The sequence below is a fragment of the Haliotis cracherodii genome, unplaced genomic scaffold, assembly GCF_022045235.1.
Source record: "Haliotis cracherodii isolate W230 unplaced genomic scaffold, xgHalCrac1.p SCAF_9, whole genome shotgun sequence".
Taxonomy (NCBI): Eukaryota; Metazoa; Mollusca; class Gastropoda; order Lepetellida; family Haliotidae; genus Haliotis; species Haliotis cracherodii.
The window spans coordinates 54,809,534-54,834,288 of record NW_027266343.1 but is presented as its reverse complement, the minus strand read 5'-3'; the positions used below and the strand labels follow the sequence as shown (position 1 = coordinate 54,834,288).

Genomic DNA, 24,755 nt, shown 5'->3' with positions numbered 1-24,755 from the left:
AGGAGAGTCACCACATACCCCGGAACACACATGGTTATATCATCAAACATGTATTGTATCAAATCTTTATCCAATCACTGGTGTGTTTGTTATAAGCAGGTTTCATTACATCGCCCGTGTGTATGTATACATAAGCGGACTCCTCAAGAGTCCATATCACCCACAGAGGGGGGCACTAACCAAATTTAACACATACAGATGGGGGCGCTTACCAAATTCAACACACGTGGGTCACAAGCTTGATGCACTTTCTGCTAGGGTGAGGATGCAGAACCGTGAATCAAGGTTTGCTTCCCACCTCATCTGAATTGGTTCGTCCAGCCTCGGCTAGTTTTGCGTGTGGGGTCGTTACGAAGAATAACAACCTACTAAAACAGTGCACATTATGCACCATGGTGGTATAAGAACGTTGTGCACAATACTTGTATATAACAAATGTTACATTTGGGATAACACTTTCTTTGTAAAGTACAGATTCTCGTACTTTTGGGGGGTTGAGTCCTGTCCGGTATTGTGTGTTCAATACTTGTATATTTGGAGGGTTCAGCACATTGCTGGTGTAATCTCATAAAAACCTAGGTGTTTATCTTACTTATAAACCAAACGAAAAATCTGAAACAACTTTTATCAAGAATTTTTTGTTTCAAACACCCTCGGTATCCCAGAACACAGGCCATAACCTTTCCAGATGATAAGTCTTTGCCTTCTTAGGTGATGGTGATGTCAAATGCTTCCACTGTTTTGATTGTTGTTTGCACTCACGTTTGAGTTGTGGAAGTGGTGAGTCAAGGTTTCATCCATAGCCACAAATGTTTGCAAGAACCTTTTGGATCAGCTTCAAACAGAGGTTGATTATCTTAAGACAATTGCCTGGTGCATTTTTGATTGGATGTCAGAACCTTTGGAACCCAAAGAGTTGATACTTTCTTCATTGCCAAAGTTCCTGTGTTAATGGAAGGTACCCTCTAGGGAAATGCCTACTGAAGTATTACACTCAGTCAGTCGCTGAACGGTGATCACCATATGGTGGATTCTCTGGATCATTTGGGGTAGAGCGGACATGACAGCCCTTCCAGGCTTACTGACATGGTTGATGCATGACATCGTATCCCAGTTGCAAAGATCTATGCTCATGATGCCAATCACTGTATTGCCTGGTGACATCACTGCTATATATGGAGGGTTTATCATATCACTGGTATATATGGAGGGTTTCATCACATCACTAGTATATATGGAGGGTTTATCTCATCACTAGTATATATGGAGGGTTTATTATATCACTGGTATATATGGAGGGTTTCATTACATCACTAGTATATATGGAGGGTTTCATCACATCACTAGTATATATGGAAGGTTTATCACATCACTGGTATATATGGAGGGTTTCATCACATCACTAGTATATTTGGGGGGTTTATTACATCACTGGTATATATGGAGGGTTCATCACATCACTGGTATATATGGAGGGTTTATCATATCACTGGTATGTATGGAGAGTTTATCACATCACAAGTATGTATGGAGGGTTTATCACATCACTGGTATATATGGAGGGTTTATCACATCACTGGTATATATGGAGGGTTTATCACATCACAAGTATGTATGGAGGGTTTATCACATCACTGGTATATAGGAAGGGTTTATCACATTACTGGTATATATGAAGGGTTTATCACATCACAAGTATGTATGGAGGGTTTTTCACATCACTAGTATGTATGGAGGGTTTATCACATCACTGGTATATATGGAGGGTTTATCACATCACTGGTATATATGGAGGGTTTATCACATCACAAGTATGTATGGAGGGTTTATCACATCACAAGTATGTATGGAGGGTTTATCATATCACTGGTATATATGGAGGGTTTATCACATCACTGGTATATATGGAGGGTTTATCACATCACTGGTATATATGGAGGGTTTATCACATCACAAGTATGTATGGAGGGTTTATCACATCACTGGTATATATGGAGGGTTTATCAGATCACTGGTATATATGGAGGGTTTATCACATCACAAGTATGTATGGAGGGTTTATCACATCACTGGTATATATGGAGGGTTTATCACATCACTGGTATATATGGAGGGTTTATCACATCACTGGTATATATGGAGGGTTTATCATATCACTGGTATGTATGGAGGGTTTATCACATCACAAGTATGTATGGAGGGTTTATCACATCACTGGTACATGTGTATATGGAGGGTTTATCACATCACTGGTACATGTATATATGGAGGGTTTATCACATCACACAAGTTTGCATGGAGGGTTTATCACATCACTGGTACATGTATATATGGAGGGTTTATCACATCACAAGTATGCATGGAGGGTTTATCACATCACTAGTATACACAGGCTTGATCTTGTCGCTGGTGTCCAAGTCGATGGCCAAAAGTAATACAGACCTGTTGCTTGTGCTGAATCTGATAATATTCCACTAGGACATATGCATCATCTGCATCAGTGAGTACAGATATGGCAATACAGTGTGATGCATCCTCGTATTCAATGACCAGTGCTAAACTGATACATTGTTCCATTCTGAGTTGTACCCATGCATGGAATCACAGTGTGAGGATAAAATGCTAGGTCCTTGGTTAATGTAATACATTAACTCACGTGTACCCACAATGAGTATCTACCTCGAGAATGTGAAAAGAGTGAACTGTGGTTCTGATTCAAAGCTCACCTTACCCTGACTGTCACTCGGCATTAATGAGATAAAACCGACTGGTTGATTGGTCAGTGCAGTGTGTGAGTGGGGCTCGGAGGGACTCAGTCGTCTGAGGTGTTGCAATTCACTGTGCAGAGGTGCATCCCTTGGGCACACCAGAAACCTATTATTGTGGGTTCGAATCCCGGTTCAACCCGATCATGTTTCTAGGTATGCCAGAACCATACCTGTGCTCATGGTTTTCAGCACAGTGGTCAATGTCTAAGTCCTCCCACACTAAGCTGACACACTGTGATGTAACTGGAATACTGTTAAAAGCAGCATTAAACACAATTCACTCATTCATTCACTATAAAACCCTGCATAAATCTGTAGTAGTACAAATACATGTGTATGCACATCACTAAATCAGTAAAATAATCTTGAACGCAACATTAAATCCCCCATGGTTGTGAGGTTCCTGTATATCTCGTGTCAAGGGGCTGCTTGGATTTTCAGTCCTAGGGAGGAGGACCCAGTAGGGACTCCCGGTGAGAACTGACTCCCATGCTGATCTTAAGAGGAGACCAAATGGTTTGGGTTGTCAGGCTTGGTGACTTGGTTGATGGCATGTCATCAATATCAATCACTGGATTGTCTGGTCAAAATTTTATTTACAAGCCACTCGCTCACACATGTTGCTATATATGTGCAATAATCTTGAACGAGAACCCCATTTGACCTGCAATTTTACAGATTTAACAAAAGAACAATTGAAAATGCAGGTTTGAAAGTTCTTGCATCTTGTGTGGCAGCCATTTTTTGACAACCTCTTTTTGGTTGTTGGAGGGTCTCAGTGAAGCCTCTCTGTGGTTCCATCAAGTTCGACAAAGAAATGGAAGTCTGACAAACTGGCCAAGTTGCCCAGGACCGAATCTGAAGTTAGTTTAATTTTAAGTGCAAGCATCTATTGATTGATGTCAGTAAAATGTACTTTGATGTCTCCCAAGAGCCATGGGAATGAATGATTGGTCCGGAGATGAAGAGAGCAAGAATCCATACCAGAAAATCATCTTAAGGAACAATTTGTGGGAGTTTTATGGAGATTGATGAGCACTTATACTGTACATCATGCTGCCATTCGTCGCTACATCACAGAAAATGTTGTTAATATATTTTGGACTCCCAGACTTTGAATAAACTAGAGATCACTGAAGGCTAAGGAATGGTAGAGATACAGAGGATTTGTTTTTTTCAGAGCTCTCAAATCTGTGATGCACATTTTCTTGCATCCATATCACTTTAGCACCAATACTACTGGTACATTTGAGTGAAAGGTTGTAATTTGGGACCAGAGATGAAGACAGATGTTACCCTGTGTGGATGTGAAACGATCCAGCGGAGTTGAGTTCAGTATCTGTCCATGTTGTCGTGTCAGACAAGGCCACACCTTTTTCATTTTATTTTTCATAGATGTATAACAACTTTTCTGCACAAGGTCGGTCGAAATGTAAATAAAAATATGTACCTATGTCAATCATTTATTTATATGAAAGTCTTTCTGCAGTGGGGGCGGTAGGGTAGACTAGTGGTTGAAGCGTTCACTCGTCACGCCGAAGACCCGGGTTTGATTCCCGACATGCGTACAATGTGTGAAGCCCATTTCTGGTGTCCCCTGCCATGATATTGCTGGAATATTGCTAAAAGCGGCGTAAAACCATACTCACCCACTAACTCACTCACTTTCTGCAGTGGAGTTAAAACTGCAGCTGGCTTCTTGAATCACTGATGTTGACATGGAATATATACATTACATTTTATATGGTATTAGATGGTATATTAAAGACATGAAAAATATCTTTTTAAGTTTAATTTATTTCTTTTCCAGCTGCTTTTCAGTTGGGGTGGTGGGCCCGTGAAATGAAATATAAGAACTGTGTGGCCTAAACATGAGGAAATATTCTGTATACTTAATATGTTACATAGTTCAGGTTCAGGATGTGTCTGTATCGGCCAGAGATTTTTACTTCTTTTACTTTATTAGATTCAATTTCCAAGCCGAGATAGGGATGTCGGGGTAGCCAAGTGGTACAGTGGGTTTAGTTTGGCTCAAATTGGCTCAAGCATGTAGATCAGTACTTATTGACCCTTTTTAGGGTCAGTGCCTGACTGTGGGTTCGAATCCTGGTGTATGCTGATTATGTTTCTATGTTTGTCAGGACTATAAGCTCCCTTCACTCATGGCTCATGAGTTTCATCAGAGTGGTAACTAACTGTGACCTGCTTTTTCTCCCACATTTAGCACTCACTCACTCACTCACTCACTCACTAACCCACCCACCCACCCACCCACGTACACAACCAAACACCCACCCACCTTCTAAGTTTATCAGCATGGGGTTACCAAAGTAGCCTGCATTGAAGACTTGAATCACTTGGGGCTTACCACCAACAATATGTGATATACCGGTAGGTGGAATTTTGTTTAACAGTAGCATTAACCAACATTTTTTTCTTCAGGTGGGAGTGGCCCTGCAGGTGGGGACAAAGAAAACAGTTAAGCACACTGCAAACCAAAGCAGAAGTTAATGAACAAATTATTCCACTCAAATGAAGTTAAAGAACACTTGATTTTGTCATATGACCCTAGTTACTCTGTGAAGCCTGGTGGTTATTGGAAGATACAGCATCCAATTGTAGGTGTTCTTTAAGTTGTAGTGAGTAGTATATTTTTTATTCAGTGAAGGAAGACAAGATATTGTTTCAAGCACAGGTATTTTATCCCAGTATTGTCTTGTTTATAATAGTCTAGTTATTTTTCTGTCCCTTGTTGACAGGTTTTTATAGTTTACATGTATTTATTATGTATAACCTTTGAAAGGCTGAAATATTGCTGATGTGACTTAAAATCTTAACTCACTCACTCACTCACTCACTCACTCACTCACTCACTCACTCACTTGTTTATTATAACCTCTTTTTACAGAAAATAGGGCGTACACATTTTGCACACTGACAATTAGTTTTGATTTTTTTTCTGAAAGTGAAAACACAACTGTTGCATTTGAATTTGTGTGGATGTCAGCCTGTTTGGATGTCATGGATAGGAATCTTCCAGGGTCACACTGAGTCCTTCGGTTCCAGAAGAACTATTTATTAAGTCAGCTGAAACAAAAAGAGCTAAATTGATTGTATGTTTTTCACCTTTCAAAAATTGTTGCAGGCTCATCCCTCATGGAACTTAAAAAGATGGTTGGCCTGAATGATTTAAATGTTACTTGTGACACATACTGAGAATTCGTCCTGTGTGACTGGATATAGCTTTCGTCTTGTGGCATGTGATCAAGTCTTATCTCAACACTGATGAAAGGTGATGTCTTTGCTCCGAGCAGTCAGCTGAACCTTTTTGCTGGTGATTAATTTCATTTAGCAGAGAACCTTTTCATTGCAAGTGTTATTTCAGGCAAGGCTGCTATCAGTTGTTACATTTCATGGAATAATTATACCTCCGAAAATAGCATCCACTTGGCGTCGATTACAGCCATTGAGCTCTTGAGCAACCTGAGGTTGGGCCAGGCATTGTGGACGTGTGTTTGTACAATACCCAGCCTCATGCAGGTTCAGGAGCCAGGCCCCACTCAAGTCTCACCAGTGTTTCTTGAAAGACATTTAAAATAAGGTGTCTTTGAGCCTGCAGTGATTCAGTTACTTCAGGCAACAAACATTGACAGAGCTCATATTGTCATCCAGATCAAAGCAAACTTTCTGTCGCCATTTTTCTTCCCATTCAGCCATCTTATGTCACCTTGAGATGGAAATGGTGATGTGATTTGACCTCCTTTATGGAGAACTGGCTGAGTCCTGTATCAGTCGTAGTCATTTGTTCATTTTTTCAGGTCAACGCAGGATACGATGGATTCTTTCAGCAGTCCACCATTCATATGATTGAATGTTAAACATTGACACAAATGAATTGTGGGGACAGATCTTGTTTCAATGCCTACAAGTACTATGAGGGATGACTGAAAAGTTCTGAACCTAACCGGGGCGGTAGGGTAGCCTAGTGGTTAAAGCGTTCGCTCATCACGCTGAAGACCGGGGTTTGATTCCTGACATGGGTACAATATGTGAAGCCCATTTTACTGGTGTCCCCCGCCGTGATATTGCTGGAATATTGCTAAAAGCGGCGTAAAACCATACTCACTCACTCACTCTGAGACTAACCCCTATGATGGGCTGCATTGATGGAATCCATACACTTCTGCCAACAAAGCAGGAGTGCTTGCTTCCCTTGGTGTTAGAGGGCTTCCTCCTGGTAGTGTAAAAGTCATCCACAGCAGAAATGACATCATCATTTGGTAATGCTTGCCAGTTCTTTCTTCAAGTTTAGGAAGAAGTAGAAAGCTGATGGTGCAGAATCTGGTGAATATGGGGAGTGTTCAATAAGTTCAAAGCCTCAGTCATTCATTGCAGCCATGGCAACAACAGACTTGTACACAGTTGGATTGTCTTGGTGGAACAACACACCTTTAGTGAGTTTTCCTAAATGTTTAGCCTTCATATTGTCCTTCAGCTGCCTTAAGTAGATTAGCATGATTTTAGTCGTTGATGGTCTGACTTTTCAAGAGGTGGTCTACCCGTAGTCAAACCAGAGCCAGCATATTGCCAGCTGATGGAACAGCCTTGGAAGCCTTGGAAGCCTTGGAAGCCTTGGAAGCCTGTGTACTGTAACCTTTGTCATGGACAATTCATTCCTGAGATATTCAGAGGATAACCTACGAGCTACAAGAATTACGAATGAGCTGTCCTAAGTGAATTCACTTTGTAAGTTTTGTACTTTTGTGAGGAACATTAATTCATGAAGAACATTATCCATGTCATAGTTGTGAGAAGGTCATTCACAATGATACAATCATCTTCTGAGAAAATGTAGAGCATTGAGGGTTTTCTTATCTACAGTGGTGTGTGTCATCAGCTCAGTTTGGGTATTGTGTTGGAACAACGTCATATGACATTGTCGTGAGGTCATGAACGATGGATGACGTCATATGACATTGTCGTGAGGTCATGAACGATGGATGACGTCATATGACGTTGTCGTGAGGTCATGAACAATGGATGACGTCATATGACGTTGTCGAGAGGTCATGAACAATGGATGACGTCATCTTCATTTATCATGAAAAAATTGTGTGTTCTTTAACATCTTTTGAGTCGTATAATTTGATGTCACTGTCAAACCCCATGGTCGTCTGTTGTGATGACTCTCATAGTGACTATACAGCATAGAACCCCATTCACTCACTCACTCACTCCGCCGCCATCATCAAATGCCTGAGTGTCTGCTGTTATTGATGGCAACACCTATTAGACCTAAGTGTTCTGATAAGTGTGTTTAGATAAGGGTAATCAAGGCTAATTGCCTGTAACAAGTTCATCTCCTACAATTACCCCAGGCAGGAAAAGCACTGGAATGAGTGGAGGTCAGGAATGAGATGCAAGTAGGAAGATTTCTTAAAATCCATGGTAAAGTTTGTGTGTATATGTTCATTATTAGCAACTTAGGGTATGTTATGAATGATGTCAGAACTGGTCATCAGTCCTGAGGGGGTTGGGGGTGGGAATGAGTATGGATTTTATGCCACTTTCAGCAGTATTCCAGCAATATCATGATGGGAGACATCAGAAATGGACATCACACATTGTACCTATGTGAGGAATCGAACCTGGGCATTTAACACTTTGACCACTAGGCTACCCCACCGTCCATTTGTTACCTTGCCTCGTGCTTGGCTTTAAAGGGCTAAAACAAAGACTGGTCATCTCAGAGTGGGTATGCAGTGTCTTAGTGGGGTATCCATGTTGAAACTGAAGTGGTATCTCAGTGGACTAGCACTAAAGAAAGAGACTAGTAGAAGCAGCCTCACACATGTTAGTGCCATAATCTTGAACATGATGTTCACCTCAATTTCTCATCACCTCATGCCTGGTTGACACACACCCCACAGTCGTGTCATGGTACTCCTGGTGTGTGTCTTACAGCTGTGTGTAGCCATAAGGAGATAATGCTTTAACGCCTGGAATAGAATTCTTTTTACATCAGTTTGTCCAAATGTTACACAAGACATTCCGGGTAATACCTAAAGACAAATACACACTGGACCCATGAAGATGCGGGGTAGAATAGGTCGTCAGCAACCCATTCTTGTCGTAACACACGACTATGCTTGTTGTAAGAGGTGACTAACAGGATCAGGTGGTCAGACTCGCTAACTTGGTTGATACATGTCATCGTATCCCAATAGCGAAGATCGATGCTCATTATATAAATCACTTGATTGGCTGGTCTGGACTTGATTATTTACAGACCGGTGTCCTATAGCTGGAATATTGCTGAATATGGCGTGAGACAACAAACAAACTTGTGGTAACAGAGTTCTTTTGCCAAGTTATTGGTAGGATAGAGGTTTACTTTATCCTGAAGTACTTTTTCCGTGGAACGATGTTGTGGTCTGTTTTCCGTGTGAGTGATGCCTATGATGTTCATTGATTCTCCTTGTGGAGGATCCTCTCTGCCTGTGTTCATCAAGTCTGCTGTAAAGTAAACGATAGGTTTTATGACTGATCATCAAATGTTTCTGCTCGACCAGGACTTGAATCTGTGCCAGGGACTGAAAGGCAAATGTTATAACCATACAGAACAGGTTTGTTGCAAAATAGACCACAGATGTTGCCCCTTAACTTAACCAAAGTTTCACACATGAAAGAGGGATTATTGATTAAAATGGCATAATCACTAGGAATGATTTTTTTTCTGTGGCCTAATCATTCTTGGCATCTCCTGATGAAATAGATATAAACTTGTTTTGCTAGTTTGTATAACAACTGAGTGTGAAAACCAAGACAGAAAAATGAAATAAAACAGTTTGTCTCATGTAGTCTGGTTTCTGGCTATTTGTGTGTAACAAGTAAATACACTAAGATTCATCATCCAAAACTGGCTCCCACAGGAGATATGGCTTGGGTGATATCAAGCGATATCTACATTGCATCACAGTGCTTTGCAGACCATTGTGACATCATTGGTTACCATGATGTCACAATCAAATGACGTTACTAATGGCTCTGCTACTGAAGCTCTTCTTAAGACACTACTTATTACTGTCTACAAACTGAAAAAGTTGGAAGAATGATTTTGGATGATAAGGAAAATCTCACCTACGTGTCTTTTAAAATCAAATATATCAACACTCACTGATAAAAGTGGAAAAGCGCCTCTACAAGCATCGGCGGCTTTCCACTTTTATCAACTCGTGTTGATATGTTTGATACTAGGGAAACTCGGATGAGATTCTCTATATGTACAAGATGAAGCTTCCATCATCTATCTCTATAAATCTATTTTAAGATATACCTGTGTTGGAATTGCTCTTGTTTCTCTCTTTTATTTTGGTACTGACACTTTCAGACAGTTTGGGATACATATTGTTCATGCATGGACTTTTGTTTTGCATATCAAGGAATATTTGACTTTGAGGTGCAACATGGAGATTGCTTCAGGCGCTGGCCCATGGTCATCATGGGTCCACCCTCAGCAATATTCCAGCAAAACTGCTGATGGAAGACGTGACATTAGGCATACCCGTGAAGATCCGTGTTAGAATTGGTCTTCAACAACCCATGCTTGTCGTAAGAGGCTGCTTACGGGATCGTGTGGTAAGACTCTCTGACTTGGATGATGCATGTCATTGTATTCCAATTGCATAGATCAATGCTCGGGATGTCAATCATTGGATTGTCTGGTCCAGACACAGAACATGGACATCAGTACCATAAAGGTGGATTCTGACAAATGCATCATTAGTGCTGTAGATCCATACATGGAGATTGAATATTCAAGGTGTAAGAGGCAGTTGCCAATCAGCCAACATTTCTGTGAGGAAATAAGTTCACAGAATCAACAAATTTCAATCAATCTTAGTTTCACAAAGAACATTTACAATGTATTCATCTGATGGAGTAAGCATATATTCTCCAAAACGTTGTGTTCCTATTAATAAAGAAGTTGACATCCATAACTTCTCTTCCTTATGTGTATCACTTCTAACTGCCTTTCAGAGATCCTGTGCTGTGTTATGACTTGAAAGAAAGCGGTTTACATTAGATCTCTCGAGAAGTTTAATGGATAGCTGAAACTGTCATGAAGAGGATACGAGGGAGAAGTTTGCACAAGGACAATGGATGTGAAAGATGGTTGTTCTAAATACAGTTGACAGTTTCTGTGAGGCCATAATGACAAAATAAAACGCGAAAAGGTGCAATTTAGAAAATGAAAAAGATTGTGGAGGCAAGAAAGAGGAAAAGGCTATATTCTGGGAAGCTGACACAGAATTGATAACAAGGCGAGACTAATTTTAATATGATAGATGAGTCGATATCCCAAGGGAGAGAAACGACTTCATTTTGCCACCAATCAGTGCTGCTTGCCAGTTCTGCAGTAGTCGCTGGAGTGATCAGTGGTGCTGGTGATGCGGTTGACGTTGCAGGGTGTGATGTTTCAGACTGCCACTTGATGGGCGGGAAAATAACTCCTTCGTCAGGATTGATTGCGTCTTGTGGGCAGAAGTACACTTCAGTAAGAGACGGCCATGCCCTTCTCAGGCCAAATATTCACGTTTTTGTCTCGTGCGTTTTGTTCTTAAATGAAAAGAGTTATGATCCAATATGGCGGTGATACATCTTTGTTGATCCTGGAGTGGTTGATTGGGGTTGTTTTGAGGATCAGGAGTAGACTAATGGTTAGTCTCTGATAATATATACCGTATTCGACGTAATAAGCGCCCTGCTCTAATAAGCACCAACGGCAATATTTGCTAATATACTGGCAAGTGAACAATCACAATTAGCACCCCTTCCGATTGATCAATGTACACAAGACTTATTTATTCGCGTATGATATGCACTCGTGTGTTATATGCACCCTTAATTATGGGCATTTAATTCTGGAAAAATATATCTGTCGTACATAAACATTTCAGGCTTTCAGCTTAAACCACAAAATTTATCTTTCAACTTTGTTTTTTTCACCAAAATAACATTCTAATAAGAGCCCCCTATTTCTAATTTTGAGAGCGACCTGGATGCTTATTACGTCGAATACGGTAGTTTTGATAGAAACAAGCAATTACATATAAACGAAAAGGAGCCCCAGTGAGATGGGAGATTCAGATACTAATAACATCTGCACTGGGGTTTCATATGCTGGGTCTTTATCAGTTAGAAATCCCATTCTAATAGTCAGTTTTCTTTCAGATGATACCGGACACTGAACCTTGGAAAATCTAGACTTGCTTCACTTGGGGCAATAGCATTACAATATGGACTGGGTGGAAGGGGAAATAATATGGTAAAGGGACAGTGAGACAGTCTAGGATCCAATATTCAGGGGAGGTTATGCAGTGTACACAGTTGCAGAATGTTTTGGCGATTGTAGAGTCTAGACTGGAGGAAATAAGACTTCAGTTAGCCATGGAGGCCTACTGACAGATGAAAAGACGTAGGACTTCAGTTAGCCATGGAGGCCTACTGACAGATGAGAAGACGTAGGACTTCAGTTAGCCATGGAGGCCTACTAACAGATGAGAAGACGTAGGATTTAAGTTAGGCATGGAGGCCTACTGACAGATGAAAAGACGTAGGACTTCAGTTAGCCATGGAGGCCTACTGACAGATGAAAATACGTAGGACTTCAGTTAGGCATGGAGGCCTACTGACAGATGAAAAGATGTAGGACTTCAGTTAGCCATGGAGGCCTACTGACAGATGAGAAGGCGTAGGACTTCAGTTAGCCATGGAGGCCTACTGACAGATGAAAAGACGTAGGACTTAGTTATTAAGGCCTACTGACATATGAAAAGACGTAGGACTTCAGTTAGCCATGGAGGCCTACTGACAGATGAGAAGACGTAGGATTTAAGTTAGCCATGGAGGCCTACTAACAGATGAGAAGACGCAGGATTTAGGTTAGGCATGGAGGCCTACTGACAGATGAGAAGACGTAGGATTTAAGTTAGGCATGGAGGCCTACTGACAGATGAGAAGACGTAGGACTTCAGTTAGCCATGGAGGCCTACTGACAGATGAAAAGACGTAGGACTTAGCTATTAAGGCCTACTGACAGATGAAAAGATGCAGGACTTCAGTTAGCCATGGAGGCCTACTGACAGATGAGAAGACGTAGGACTTCAGTTAGCCATGGAGGCCTACTGACAGATGAAAAGACGTAGGACTTAGCTATTAAGGCCTACTGACAGATGAAAAGACGTAGGACTTCAGTTAGCCATGGAGGCCTACTAACAGATGAAAAGACGTAGGACTTCTGTTAGCCATGGAGGCCTACTGACAGATGAGAAGACGTAGGACTTCAGTTAGCCATGGAGGCCTACTGACAGATGAGAAGATGTAGGACTTCAGTTAGCCATGGAGGCCTACTGACAGATGAAAAGACGTAGGACTTAGCTATTAAGGCCTACTGACAGATGAAAAGACGTAGGACTTCAGTTAGCCATGGAGGCCTACTGACAGATGAGAAGACGTAGGATTTAAGTTAGCCATGGAGGCCTACTAACAGATGAGAAGACGCAGGATTTAAGTTAGCCATGGAGGCCTACTGACAGATGAGAAGACGTAGGATTTAAGTTAGGCATGGAGGCCTACTGACAGATGAGAAGACGTAGGACTTGCCATGGAGGCCTACTGACAGATGAGAAGACGTAGGACTTGCCAAGGAGGCCTACTGACAGATGAAAAGACGTAGGACTTAGCTATTAAGGCCTACTGACAGATGAGAAGACGAAGGACTTAGCCATGTAGGCCTACTGACAGATAAGAAGACATAGGACTTCAGTTAGCCATGGAGGCCTACTGACAGATGAGAAGACGTAGGATTTCAGTTAGCCATGGAGGCCTACTGACAGATGAGAAGATGTAGGACTTAGCCATGGAGGCCTACGGACAGATGAGAAGACGTAGGACTTAAGTTAGCCATGGAATCCTACTGAAAGACTAGAATACCGGGGATTTATTTTCGTCATGTTTTCCTACTGAAAGACTAGAAGACCTGATTTAAGTCCTTCATATGTCGGGGGCATGGGTTGCCCAGTCATCTAAGGCGTCGCAATTCGCTGTGCAGAGTTACGTCCCTTGGGCACGCCAGAAACCTATGATTAAGGGTTCGAATCCCGGTTCGCCCCGATTATGTTTCTAGGTTTGTCAGCACCATACTCATGCTCGTGGGTTTCACCGAAGTGGTAAACGTCTGAGACCTGCATCACTTCGGGCTTTCCTCCTACATAAAGCTGACACGCCGTGATATAACTGGAATACTGTTAAAAGCGGCGTTTAACCCAACTCACTCACTCACCTTCATATGTCACATGCGGAGTCTGTCTTTATTTTGCAGCAGAACGACATCTTATTTAAGTGTATCTCACCAACACAAACAATCAACAGAATAGGCTTTGTCTAGTGTTTCCTTTTTTTGTTGCAGACTTTATTAGGTACTTTAGGCCCTAGGCCCATAATACAAACAAGATGGGAAAAAAATAATTAAATGTACATGCTGAATAAACCGATGGAGTACATTTTATGTTACAGGGAGAGGTAATTTGCTTTTAATCTTTAGTACTTGACAAAGGAATTTAATAAAACATTTTATAATTGTCGGTTCACAAAAGTCTTACGAATGTTTCAGTTATTGGTGGATTTATGAGATGATTAGCAAAACATTCTCTTCTTGGTTGGGAATAGCTCTCACATTTCGACAATACTTTGTAAAGTGCTCCATATTTTTGTTGCGTAAAGCCTTAGTTACAATAGAGCCACTTGATGGCTTCCAGGATGAGCTCTTGGAGGGATGCTCCACTGATGCTGTTTCTCTGCATTCTTGGTGTGGTGGATTAACCTGCTGGCGATGGTGCTCACTAGTCACAGTGTATCAAGTCCCGTTTGGTGCACCTTGCCAGTGAATATTGCTAACAGGCATTGAACCAAGATGACTCAATCTCAGCACAAACAAGTAAACAAAAATAAATGGTGTTTAATGTTTTCAGCGTTACTACTTCTGTAGCCATGGGCCAGACATACTGTTGTTGATAGAAGGAAGAACAATGTTGCCATCTGGGTACTGGTACAATCAGATTTTGCCCAGATTTTGCCCATGGGCATCTGGCACAGATTCACATGCTCTTTAGGGGCGGTAAGGTAGCCTTGTGGTTAAAGTGTTCGCTCGCCACGCCGAACACCCAGGTTCGATTCCCGACATGGGTACAATGTGTGAAGCCCATTACTGGTGTCCCCCGCTGTGATATTGCTCGAATATTTCATAAAACCTTACTTACTCACTCACTCACTCACTCACTCACTCACTCACTAACTCACTCACATGCTCATTAACCATAGAACCCTGTGAGGCAACCAAATGGATCTGGAAGTAAGTGAGTGAGTATGGTTTTATGCCGCTCTTAGCAATATTCCAGCAATATCACGGCGGGGGACACCAGAAATGGGCTTCACACATTGTACCCATGTCAGGAATTGAACCCGGGGCTTCGGTGTGATGAGCGAACGCTTTAACTACTAGGCTACCCGTCCGACCCGATCTGGAAGTAAGGCTCAGTGACCTGGTTGGTAGCATGTCATTGTATCCTGATGACAGGGATTTTTGTTCATAATATCAATCACTGGATTGTCTGCTCCAGAAGCTTTTATGAAAAATACAGGCCACATATAGCTAGAATATTGGTGAGTGTAGCACTTAACGACAAACAAACTTGAACCTTTCACCGGCTGGTCAGTGATATCAAATGAGTTACAGAGTTGTCTTTCCTGGAGGTCAGTCATGAACTCATCCACCTGTGCTGATAGCATTCTGATATTATTCTTTTTCAAACAAACTGTTGAAGGCATTTGTGTTTATTGATGGTTGAAGGATGTGGGTCACGTGAAAAATGACTGCTTTGTTGGACTTTGTTGTTTATGGTGTATTTTATTGGTGAAAGTTGTTAAGAATGTCTACCACAAGCAATGTTACTCACTTATTATGAAGTTAGATTAAGCAGGAAGGAAGACATGGGATGATTGTTGTTCCATTCATATAGGCTCTGTGAAGATCCGTGTTGGAATAGATCTTCAACAACCCATGCTTGTCTTCCCTGTGAAGATCTGGGTTAGAATAGGTCTTCAGCAACCTATGCTTGTCTCCCCCATGAAGATCTCTATTAGAATAAGTCATCAGCAGTCCATGCTTGTCTCCCCCCATGAAGATCTGTGTTAGAATAGGTTGTCAGCAGCCTATGCTTGTCTCCCCCTGTTAAGATCTGGGTTAGAATAGGTCGTCAGCAACCCATGCTTGTCTCCCCCTGTTAAGATTTGTGTTAGAATAGGTCGTCAGCAACCCATGCTTGTCTCCCCCTGTTAAGATTTGTGTTAGAATAAGTCGTCAGCAACCCATGCTTGTCTCCGACTGTGAAGATCTGGGTTAGAATAAGTCGTCAGCAACCCATGCTTGTCTCCCCCTGTTAAGATCTGGGTTAGAATAGGTCGTCACCAACCTTGGCTTGGTTGGAGATGACTAATGGGATCGGGTGGTCAGACCGTCCATTATTGATGGAACAATTTTATACATGGGCCGATGGCCTCCAAACAGAAATAAATTACTCTTTCTTCTTTAAGTAAATAAAAGAGGGAACACACAGTTATAGTTTTCATCTGTAGAAACTTGGAGACCATAAAGTGATGTGGGGCTAGATGTTTGGTCGGTGGTAGACCGAGAAAATTTATTTGTTATGAATTATGGCATTAATTTACCTACAGTAGCATCACCATAAAAAATATGGTGATTCAAGTATTTAAACGTGGCACTGTGATACTTTCTGCTTGGTAAATTGTCTACTTCAGAGTTTTCATGTGTTGCTGTCTAAGACGATACGTGATCAAATAAAGAAGGTTCAGAAATCAGGCCTTTGTGAGGTGATCACTGACATTTGAAGAATGGCATTGTGTGACATGAAGTGACAAATGATTATGATGTATGAAATGTCACGGACGTCTGAAGTAACACTGAGATCTGCTTGTGGAGGCGGTCATGTTGATGATGATGGTGATGTTGTAGGTGGTATTGACGGAAGCACTGTAGGTGATGATGTTATTTATGATGATGATGATGATGATGATATTGTAGGTGATGATGATGGTGGTGATAATTGTGTTGGTGGTGATGGTATTGGTACTGAAGGTGGTGGTGGTGATGCGGTAGAATCTATGGAGCCACTGTAGGTGATGGTGATGTTTTTTATGATGATGGTGGTGGTTATGTTCATGATGATAGTGATGGTGGTGATGATGGTACTGTAGGTGATCTTATTTATGAATAATGGTGATGGTGATGGTGATGATAGTAGGGATGTTATTTGTGATGGTGATGGTGGTGGTGATGGTGATGTTGTTTGTGGTGATGATGTTTGTGGTGATGATGTTTGTGGTGATGGTGGTAGTGGTAGTGATGATGGTGATGGTGGTGGTGATGATGTTTATGGTGATGGTGGTAGTGGTAGTGATGATGGTGATGGTGGTGGTGATGATGTTTATGGTGATGGTGGTAGTGGTAGTGATGATGGTGATGGTGATGGTGGTGGTGATGATGTTTATGGTGATGGTGGTAGTGGTAGTGATGATGGTGATGGTGATGGTGGTGGTGATGATGTTTATGGTGATGGTGGTAGTGGTAGTGATGATGGTAGTGATGATGGTGGTGGTGATGATGATGATGGTGATGGTGGTAGTGATTATGGTGATGGTACTGTCGATGTTGTTGATTGTGATGGTGATGTACTGCAGGTCAATGGTGATTGTGGTGATGATGTTGGTGGTGATGATGTTGATGGTGATGATGTTGATGGTGATGATGGTGGTGATGATGATGATGGTGGTGATGTTGATGTCAATGGTGATTGTGGTGGTGATGTTGATGGTTGTGATGTTGATGGTAATGATGGTTGTGGTGATGTTGATGATGGTGATGTTGATGTTGATGATGATGTTAATGGTGATGGTGGTGATGATAGTGATTTCGATGTTGGTGGTGATGATGATGGTGATGATGTTGATCGCAATGGTGGTGATGATGATGTTGATAGTGGTGGTTATGATGTTGATGGTGGTGATGATATTGCTGTTGATGATTTTGATGATGATGATTAAATACTGTTCAAAGTGGCATTCAACCATTGAGCTCACTCAGTGGCTCTCTCCTAATTTCTGTCAAGAAATGTAGATTTTATGCAGCTTCTTTCACTTTGTTTCGTGACTGGTTGTCAGACCACATCAAATAATCATACCATACCATACCAAACCGTACCATATTTCTTCACCAAACTTGGCACATAGATAGGTCTAGTGGTGAACTTGTGCCTTTTGATAGTTTGGGATTTATAAAAAAATATTTTTGAGTTTCCATGGCAACGACTTTTATTTAGACTGAAAATGGCAGTAGTCCTTGTTTCCGGAGCAGATCTTGAAAACCGTACCATATTTCTTCCCCAAACTTGGCACATAGATAGGTCTAGTGGTGAACTGGTGCCTTTTGATAGTTTGGGATTTATAAAAAAATATTTTTGAGTTTCCATGGCAACGACTTTTATTTAGACTGAAAATGGCAGTAGTCCTCGTTTCCTGAGCAGATCTTGAAAAACGTACTTTATTTCTGCACCAAACTTGGCACATAATGTCATCTCGCAATATTGAATACATTTCCTTTCTTGTTGGTAAGTTCTGCATTGCTTGTGTGTATGTTCCTCCAAAAGCGTCATGGACACGGTTGTTGCATTCATTGACTAACTTCATGCAGAAACACAACTCATTACTAACACAATAGTGTAACTGATCTTAAACCTACTCAACTGTATTAACACTGCCTCCTATCCTGTATATATTCTTGTCAACCATACTCTGTACTTCACTTGCTTGATGACGGTGTTAGATCCTACACAGAAACCATCGCTCCTAATTGTAATAAAGAAGTTGTTCGTCCATATGTCTCATCCTTACTCATTACAAATACAGTTACATATTCTATCATAAACTGTAGATGGCAAAACAACACCAGTAATAACTTTTTTTAGTGCTGCAATTAGACCATTTACAAAAAAACCCAGAGAACATAATTCACAGGAGCTAATGCATTGCACACAACAGGACATGTCATATTGGCGGGGATATGAGTATTTAATGCTTGTTGTATTAGGTGATTGGAATGTGAAATATTGATTCTTTGCTTGGCATGAAGTCACACTTACTAATTTCTTAGCTAATATTGCAACATTGATGGAACCACAATGATTACTTTTATATATTTTGTGATGCATCCTTCTTCATACTCCACAGGGGGCTTGGGTGGCCCAGTCATCAAAGGCGCCGCGATTCGCTGTGTATTGTTGCGTCCTTTGGGCACGCCAGAAACCTATGATTGTGGGTTCGAATCCCAGTTCGCCCCAATTATGTTTCTAGTTTTGTCAGCACCATACCCGTGCTCGTGGGTTTCACCGAAGTGGTAAATGTCTGTGACCTGCATCACTTCAGGCTTTCCTCCCACATTAAGCTGACATGCCGCGATATAACTGTAATACTGTTAAAAGCGGCGTTAAACCCAACTCACTCACTCACTCATACTCCACAGGCCCAAACTGCCTGTGTTGACCTCCTGCTTAATGACACTAAATATTTTTAATTACTTAGAAGACAGAGATCCATGTGAAATTCTAGAAAATATTCTTGTAGTAGATCACATTCATATATGCATGTTACACATTTTAGTATTATTTAGTTCTATAAAAAACGTCAACTTCCAATTTCATATTCAGCCATTTAAACACTAACAATGTTCAAGTATTACTAATAGTTAGGTCTCCTTTACATTTTCCTACCTCGTTTAGTCAAATAATTCCCTGAACAGCATAAAACTGCATCATTTACATGGAGTCTTTCACATTTAGAGATTTTATGTCACTTCATTGAATGGTTCAACTGTTGAATGATTTCAGCAACGATTTTACTGCCACCCTTTTGGATTCGTGGCAAGAAAAACCTGTAAATCATAACAATCATTGCAAGAATGTTTGTTTGCACAGATTGAAGCAACTTTGAAAAAATCAGAACATTTTTAGATGGGTCATTTGTGTGGGAGCACTTCTAAACAAGGTCATTTGTGTAGGAGCACTTCTAAACAATCATATCAGATTTGGTCAGCTTATAGAAAGTGAAAGATTGTGGACAGGCCATGAGCACAAGTCTCCATCATTCAACAGCTACATTTGTATGATGGATCAGTGTCTTAAAGTAAGATTATTGACCTCCAGGGTAAATATGTTTCCATTTGTTACATATCATTGTTTGACCTCGACAATTATCTTTAGTTAATGTGTCTCTGAAGAATACAATCCACTAGCCATGTTTGAATACCACGAGCCCAGGGCATGTAATATTACCAATGTCAGATAAAGTATGATATAGCATTGTTGCTAGTGCATCCGTTTTCTTTTGATATTTTTTACAGGTCATGTTTCATTAATTAACAACTAGTTGACTTTTAGCCATGAAACTCACCAGTAAGTTATTTTCAGGTCTTTGAACAGTGCCTGTGTATTGCACAAGCTATCAGGTCCTGTAGAAATATAAAGAAGGTAGTGGCCAGTGGTCTGTGTATTTGTTGGGCTCTACGCTGGATGCATTTGTTACATTAAGTCTCACGTCGTGGGGATTCTGGGCTAGATTTGGTCCACAGCAACCAATGCTGGTCGCAAGAGGTGGGCGACCAATGGATTTGGTGGTCTGACTCGGTGACTTGCTTGATGGTGTGTCTCATACTCAGGCGGCGTGGATCGCTGCTCACAATATTGATCACTGGATGGTCTGGTCCATCATACAGCTGGAATATTGCTCAGTGTGGCATTCATCACCCTGCAAAGTAAGGAAGAGAATTTATAGATGTCAACTTCTTATTATGACGGACGTCACATTTCATACTCCTTCATGAATGAATGCTTCATGAATGAATGAGAGCATATATATATGTACCTGTAAGAACAACAAAAGTGATAGGGTAACGAAGGAGGAAACTAACAAGGGAAGCCAACAGTTGTGTTCCTCATAATAAAGAAGTTGACATCCATACATTTTCTTCCTCATGTGTCTGGGGCGGTCGGGTAGCCTAGTGGTTAAAGCGTTTGCTTGTCACATCGAAGTCCCGGTTTCAAATCCCGACATGGGTACAATGTGTGAAGCCCATTTCTGGTGTCCCCCGGCGTGACATTGCTTGAATATTGCTAAAAGCGGCGTTAAACCATACTCACTCACTCACTCATCATGTGTATCACTTCTAAATGTGTTTCAAAGACAACCTACAAACTAGTGTTACATTTAGTTACATTTGGTTACATTTGGTTATGGGTTTATCTTTTGTTTCAGGGGCCGTCGGGTAGCCTAGTGGTTAAAGCGTTCGCTCGTCACGGCGAAGACCCGGGTTCGAGTCCCGACATGGGTACAATGTGTGAAGCCCATTTCTGGTGACCCCCCGCCGTGATATTGCTGGAATATTGCTAAAAACGGCGTAAAACCATACTCACTCACTCACTTTTGTTTCAAGCAACAGACGAGGAAGATTCCATTCTAAGATGCTAAATTTGAATAGAGTATATTTAATTTTTACATTTCCTTGACTGATATTGTACACTACGTACGTCTTTTGATAAATATATGAGCCATTTCTATTGATACCTGTGCAATCACATTGTGTTGTATGAAGGCATGGGGCGCTTGTGGTTTACGCGATCATGATTTGCTATGCAGGGTTGCCTCCCTTAGTGATTCCAGGATACCAGGATCATTGGTTTGAATTCCTGAATCATCTTGATTAAGTGCCATAATTTGTCAGCACAATGTCTTGCCTTGTGTTCCAAGGACCACCTCCGTAGTCTAGTGGATAGAGCATTTGCCCAGAGAAAGGAAGGTTGGGTGTTCGATCCCTGGCCCCGTCATGCCAAAAGATGTTAAAAGATGGTACTTGCTGTTACCCTGCCTTGTGCTTGGCATTATGGGGATTAAACAAGGACTGGTCGGCTCGGAGTCAGTATGCTTACACTGCAGGATGGTAGCTGCAGTCCAACAGTACATTAATAAGTGTGAGTATAAGCTTGCACAAACATGCAGACCTACACACAAACACATAAACACACACATGTGAATGCATGTTACTATATTACTCGTATGTGCAGCAATTTTGACGTTCATCCTCTTTTCACCTCACCTGGTTTTACCAAAGTGTCAAAAAGAAAGACAGTAGGCCCTTATCCGACTGCAATGCTTTGATAAATGTAAGTCAAACCCTCTCATTCATAAAGCCTGAGGTAGAATGTGCGAAGTCCATTTTTGTTGCAAACCACCCACTCAAAACGTCCCATCCACTGATGTGATCACTCACTCACTCACTCACTCACTCACTCACTCACTCACTCATAAAGATGGATATTCTGGAATATTGCTGATGATGCATGACTGAGTCAGGGTCAGCGGGATGCACCCTGGATTGGACTGAGTAAGGGGGAACAACTCCTGTGATCCTAGATGGTTGTCGCCCTGACCATCTTATGATGTACTCTTCAATGCCTTGGTTTGTTTATGCCACTGTCATTAATGTTCCATCTGCATCACCGGTTGCTCATGAGTGAACATGAGTGTTTGTTTGTTTGTTTGTTTGTTGTTTATTTACATGACAATAAAACCAACAAAAGAAATTTCCATGTTCAGTAGAGCTGTCCTCCAAAAGCAGGGTCCATGTGTTTATGAATCGACATCAAAAAAGGTTTTGTTTGTTTGTTTGTTTGTTTAATTGTTGTTTACAACTGCACTCGGCAATATTCCAGTTACGTGTATATGACAGCGGTCTCTAAGTTATCATGTCTGGACCAGACAATCCAGTGATTGACATCATGAACATCGAACCATGCAATAAGGATACCGTGACATGCATCAACTAAGACAGCGACGCTCATGTAGTAGTGAAGAGGTTGTGTATTCTATATTTATGACTGTCAAAACAACGTAAACAGTAATTTAACTGTAGGTCTTTAACTTCTTTTGAGTAGTATATATCTGTTGGATTAAGTTCTTGAATTTATTATTTGTATTATTTAGGCATCCTAAAATAAAGTTATGTCCCATCATCCAGTCTCGTGCACATTTCCAGGGTGCACGGGTGGCCCAGTTGTCTGAGGCGCCGCGATTCACTTTGCAGAGTTGCATCCATTGGGCACGCCAGAAATCTATGTTGGTGGGTTCAAATCCCGGTTCGCCCCGATTATGTTTCTAGGTTTGTCAGCACCATACCCGTGCTTGTGGGTTTCACCGAAGTTGTAAATGTCTGAGACCTGCATCACTTCTGGCTTTCCTCCCACATTAAGCTGACACGCCGTGATATAACTGGAATACTGTTAAAAGCGGCGTTAAACTGAACTCACTCACTCACTTGTGCACATTTTCAGTCTTAACTGTCATTAGTGGAACAGAGACAATGGGTAATAATTGACAGTTAGACTTATTTACGTTACAACATCTGATATATACTACACAAAATATGTTAAAGAACACCCGATTAACTGTAGTCATATGAAAAAGTCAGGCATTATTTTACTTCTTTTGAACAGTATAGAAGACAAACCAGATGGGTTTTCAATCAATTGATTAAACTTGCAAGGACTGCCAGCATAATTCGCTCCCTCAAACATTCTAGCTATGGAGAAATGGAAGCTATTTATCAGTGTATAAAATTGCCCAAAATTTCAGTCACACAACAGAACAAGCAACATTACAAAGCAACCAGACCAGATAAAAGGTTGTAGGTTGAGAATTTTCTTGACTAACAAACAGGTAACAAAAGGTTAAACATAAGAATAATACTGTTTATTGTTAGTTCTCAGAAAATAACATAAACTGGTGGATTGTCAACTTAGTAACTTTAACCCCTGACCGTTTGGCATGCAACTTTTCAAAAATGACCGTCCATCTGCAAAATAGACTGTTGGCAGGCAAGTATTTTAAACACTAAATTTAGCCGTCTGAGCATAAGCAGCCACAAATGCACCCAAACTGTGATGGCTGATTACTGGCATAAACTCCAATGTTTCCAGGTGGCTTTATATTTGTTTAGTTTTACATTCATTGCAAAGGTTCACTTTGAATATTCAGACAAAATATTTCTTCAGAAAAACACCCCATGACCTGTAGAATGGTACATATGTCTTTACAAGTACAATTCTTGTATTGCATTTCACTTATTTTCGCAAGACTGTAGATGAAAATCAAACGATTCTATTTGTGAACAGAAAGTGCTTTTTAATGTGCAAATGAATAGATCAAGAAACAACAAGGAAATAAAAAGAATTGTTTAGAATGGCCCTGGCCTTTGATGTATTGAAACGGTCTCTCTGTATGTAAACACTTAGAATCAGGCTGCAGCGTGTATCTCTGAATAAGACACCCATTGTTCAGAGCAATCTGTTTAAAATGTAAATATGATGAAGCCAAACTTCCCCTGTTTTGAGGATATGTATTTCTGCAAGGACCCAACCTCACAAAGTACAGTCGTTTTCTTTAAGAAAAAGAAATCTGTTCCACTGTTTATTTATCCACCATTCTAGATAAGCATATTATGAGATTTGAACAAACAGGTCTGGTTTCTAGGATCACACCGGCGCTGCCTTGCCTTGCCTCAGTAGATAAATACCCATCATATACCTGCACTCACCTGTGGCTGGAGGGGGTGGTGCTGTAAGGGACCAATCATTTCATAGTGTGTGGAGGCTGGGATTTTGTATTGAGCTTAGATATTATATAACAACAGCTACAAAACCAGATCCTTTTTAACTGAAGTGAGTGAGTATGGTTTTACGCCGCTTTTAGCAATTTTCCAGCAATATCACGACGGGGGACACCAGAAATGGGCTTCACACATTGTAC

The 24,755-nt window shown here is 41.0% G+C and overlaps 1 protein-coding gene across 6 annotated transcripts in view; it reads left to right on the top strand.

The window, feature by feature from the left end:
• LOC139452702 (Kv channel-interacting protein 4-like) overlaps positions 1 to 24,755 on the top strand; it is a 483,175-nt gene that overhangs the window by 67,608 nt on the left and 390,812 nt on the right. The window lies entirely within an intron of this gene.